This window comes from Anarrhichthys ocellatus, unplaced genomic scaffold, assembly GCF_004355925.1.
Source record: "Anarrhichthys ocellatus isolate YVR2014 unplaced genomic scaffold, GSC_Weel_1.0 scaffold4276, whole genome shotgun sequence".
NCBI lineage: Eukaryota > Metazoa > Chordata > Actinopteri > Perciformes > Anarhichadidae > Anarrhichthys > Anarrhichthys ocellatus.
Window position 1 is genome coordinate 1 of NW_022284250.1, and position 4,628 is coordinate 4,628.

At 40.8% G+C, this 4,628-nt stretch overlaps 1 long non-coding RNA gene across 1 annotated transcript; it reads left to right on the top strand.

Moving 5' to 3' along the window:
• Nucleotides 1-2,614: 2,614 nt before the first annotated feature.
• LOC116379417 (uncharacterized) lies at nucleotides 2,615-4,597 on the top strand. The gene is made up of 3 exons (XR_004212417.1): nucleotides 2,615-2,731; nucleotides 3,947-4,022; nucleotides 4,498-4,597. It is a non-coding gene; the product is annotated as an uncharacterized LOC116379417 (long non-coding RNA).
• The last annotated feature ends 31 nt before the right edge of the window (nucleotides 4,598-4,628 follow it).

Here is a 4,628-nt window from a genome sequence, read left to right on the forward strand (position 1 = left end):
CAGGAGTCAGAGTCAGTCCACCTTCATATGAGGGGACTGTGAGGAGAACTGTGAATCAGCTGGAGGAGATGCTTAATGAAGAGATAAGTTATCTGCTTTTCGTCGAGCTGAAGAGGGTCCAGCAGTCTGCAGTGGATGTGACTCTTGATCCTGATACAGCTCATCCCAAACTCATCCTATCTGATGATGGAAAACAAGTACATGATAGTGAAGAATGGACATATCACCCAGACAATTCAAAGAGATTTGATACTTGTGTTAATGTTTTATCAAAGCAGAGTTTCTCTTCAGGAAGATTTTACTACGAGGTTCAGGTTGAAGGGAAGACTAACTGGGATTTAGGAGTGGCCAGAGAGTCGATCAACAGGAAGGGAGACATCACACTGAGCCCTCAGGATGGTTACTGGACGATATGGTTGAGGAATAAGAATGAGTACTTTGCTCTTGCTGACCCTTCAGTCCGTCTCTCTCTGAAGTCTCAGCCTCAGAAGGTGGGGGTGTTTGTGGATTATGAGGAGGGTCTGGTCTCCTTTTATGACGTTGATGCTGCAGCTCTTATCTACTCCTTTACTGGCTGCAGCTTCACTGAGAAACTCTACCCATACTTTAGTCCTGGGTTTTACTATGATGATGATGATAATGACAACTTTGCCCCATTAATAATCTCTCCTGTCAATCACTCTGAGCAGTAATACATTTAATTTTCTCGATTCACTTTCATGTAGTGTAATAAATGTATTTTTGATGAACGATGTATACATGTGCTGTTTTTTTAAGATTCTTATCACTGCTTTTGTTCCCCTTATTTTCAGCCCCTGGCTTAAATTTGCAGTGTAGTTGTGAAGATGTTGGTAGTATTAATTAACTGATGTTAGTATTTGTCGTACTCTCTGATGGAGCGAGATTAGACTCTGGTTCTGATCCAAGTACCAGAGATAACTATGCCGTAACAGTTTCACCTGTGTTTGACATTTCATTACAGTATAGTCATTTTAGCAGACGCTTTTATCCAAAGCAACTTACAATTCAGATTCTATCACATTTCTACACCGTAGGCACAACTACGGGAGCAATTTTTGGGGTTAAGTGTTTTGCTCAAGGACACATCCACATGTGACTAGCAGAGCCGGAGCCGGGGTTTGAACCGCCGACCCTCTGATTGAAAGACGGCCCTGCTATCCACTTCACTTTTGTCTGCTAGGTAGGATAACTGGTCCTCCAGGGATATCTCTTCAGGTCATCATGAATAATACACATTCAAAACAGGTGGACATAACAACAAAGGAGCTCAAAGAAGAGTCATTTAAAATTCATCCACAGAATATGCAAAGAACCGACATTAAAACTGAATGAGGGGCAGTAAACCTACTGTACATGCATTAAGCTGTCAGGACCTCCTGACCTCTGACAAAGAACAATGTGAGTTTATTACATTTGTATTCAATAAATCATAGGTATAAATATATTTAGTCCTAAGAAGAGAGTGAAAATACCTTTAATATACAATAAGAGGTTTTTCTTGCAGGTTTAAAACTTCCATGAGAATGGACGATTGATGCTACAAATGACTGATATTTGATTATTGTGATGCAAAAGTGAAAAACAAATTATAAGCTCTCTATTTTAAAGGTGCTAAATTTGATATTCAGAGCATATCTATTGCCTCTACATGTTGATGGCTGAGCCGGCAGCTGGAAGCTAACAGTGCTAACAGAGCTAACAGCGTTTAGCTGACGGGGAACCTGAGGGAGGGCTCTACGCTCCTGAGACAACACAACAAATGTTTTGTAATGTTTGTACACTTGCAGAAAAAGTGTAAAGTTAAACATTTTTAGTAATCTTTCGTAGTCTATCTTTAACAGTTGGTGTCGTAAGCAAAAGTGTATCTGCATCAGCTTTAAATCCAAACCTTCCTGGTTCAATAAAGACCCAGAACCTTCAGATTCCACCTCCTGAATCCCTCTGAAGGGGTTCTCTCGGCCCTCCCTGAGAACCTGGAGGCGATCAAAGCGGGAAACTCGGCATCAGACAACAAAGTGTAGTGCTTTGAGAGCTTTACGCCTTTTACAGTGAAGATTATGTGATAAACTGAAGGATTAAGTGTTCCTCATGTCTACAAACATATGATGATTTTATATAATATGAGGAATTGATGTAGATTAAACCATATAAAGGAGTTAAAAACATGCAACATGCACATTAATGCAGCAGTAATATTAATGCAGAAACAGATATAATAGGAAAACATTTTGCTGATCAATCAATACTTTTACTTTAACTACATTTAGCTGAAACATACTTTTACTTCAGTAAGGTTTTGAATGCATGACTTGTACTTGCAGTGGTGTATTTCCACAGTGTCGTATTAGTACTTTTACTAAAGTAAAGGATCTGAATACTTCTGGATATTTCACAGAGGACAGAAACTATATTTTTTGGAAACATTGTATTTGTTGTTTTACTTGTTTTAAAGTCTTTCCCCAACCAGAGAGTCGGTGTGACGAGTTGAGAGATTTTTCAGGTTTCACAATCACTGACGTCATATGTAGGCGACCTACACGGGCGTTTCTTATTTTTTTTTTTTTAACGGACTACTGGTACTGCGCATGCGCAATGACGGTAGTCCTTGGCTGTGTCGGCCTTTCTGTAGGTTACAGATCCGGTGAGAGGCGACACAACACGGGCTAAAATGCAGCAGAGCTGGACGCAGTTATACCGCTCTCTGGCCACGGTAAGGACGGATTATATGTAATCTGTTAACCAGCGTGTGTTGTCCGGAGAAGCTTCTAACTGGGTCCGGCCAGAGTTTGGTCCTGGGGGGTACTGGTTACTGGTGTTTAGAGACCTACGGCCCGGCGGGCCTGGTTAACTCGTATGGAGAGAACGTAACGCCAGACTCCACCGGTAACACGGGAGATTCAGGGTTGTTGCGGCTGTCAGCGAATAAATATGTCGCTTAATACACATTTGATACATTAACTAACTCTATACCTTCCCCTTTATTAATTCGGTATATGCTAAATTAACAACATATTTAAATATAATGACTTATTTTGGTGTTTGAATGTTTGAAACGCATTCGTGGAGCTCGTTTGTCGGTGTTATCTGACGGTGCTTCGTTCACTAATTACACACATTTTGAGATGAGGTCACGTGACATTTGTATTATGTTTAAGGGTAACGCGTTTCTAGATGTAACGTTAACTTAACTAGTTAATTTAATTGTCGTTACAGTTGACAGCCGCCTCCCAACAAACCATGTTAGCATGCTAAGCTAGTGCTAGCACGCTAAGCTAGTTAGCAGTGGTTACCTAATGCTAACCGTTATGAGACTTCTGGCTGAGACGTCTAACACATTTATTCTTAACAACTTCTCTCTTATTGAGAACGTCTTCAGATACATGTATTCTATAAGTAAACAGCTAATTAGTTCATAAACTTATTTATGTTCCTGTTTTCTTAATGTGACTTTAGCTCCATGCTGACTGCAGATTAACTTCTTTATTTCTTACAATCCTCTCATGTCACCTGTATACATTTCTGACATTAGTTTTTTGCACCTTATTGATATGTATGTGTTTTTATAATGAGTTTATTTGCACTCTTCTGTCTTTGTACTGTAACTGTCCTCTGGTTAAATAAGCTTGTATTTGATCTTAAATCAGAGCGTTAGCGTCATGATGTCTTCACTGTGATGCAGACAGTGTTCAGGTTGACACTTGAGCGGCTGAACAAGGAAATTGTACTGAAGGAAAATCACAAAACATAACAGATTGTTGAGTCTGGGAGTTTCCTGGAAAACACGTGTCCTATGTGTCATTTATTATCAGAGGAACTGGTTGTATTACCTTTACTTGCTTTAGTTGTGGTTGGTGATCCTGTATCGGATCGTTTTGTGTGTGACCATCTTGTTTTAAGGTTTTCTTTCTTTCTTTTGTTTTCACAGAGGAGCCACCACCTTCCCTGCAAACTGCACGGAGCCTCAGTGCTGTCTGTCAGGAGCTACGCTGACAAAGCAGCAAGTAAGTCTGCTCATGAAGCTCATCACCGTCGGTATTAACGGCTCGAGACTCTCTGGACTGGAGCCGGATGTGCGATCGTTGTTTTGTTTCCACATTTAGGAAACACTGGACTGAATGTGAACTTACGAGAGACTTAAAAACAACGGTTCAGTCGTATTCAGAATAACAAACGTACGAGAGGTCCAGACCTGTTTACAGATGCTCTGCCTTTTCTCACAGCGAGAACATCATTTATGACAACTTCATCACAGCATTCTGAGTCCTCAGATAAAGTTACATCATCAGAGGACTCTGAACTAAAACTTTGATGCTGCAGTTCTCCCGTCTTTTCATGAGTGAGGGATAAATTCTCTGTTGCTCTGTTCTGTTGCTCTGAACTGTTGCTCTGAACTGTTGCTCTGAACTGTTGCTCTGAACTGTTGCTCTGATCTGTTGCTCTGATCTGTTGATAAAAGTTGCTGCGTTGCCTCCGTAGTTGATGCAGACGTCACGGTGGTGGGCTCAGGTCCAGGCGGCTACGTTGCTGCCATCAAAGCGGCGCAGCTCGGCTTCAAGGTAAGCATATAATATATATTATATACAGTGTGTGTGTGTGTGTGTGTGTGT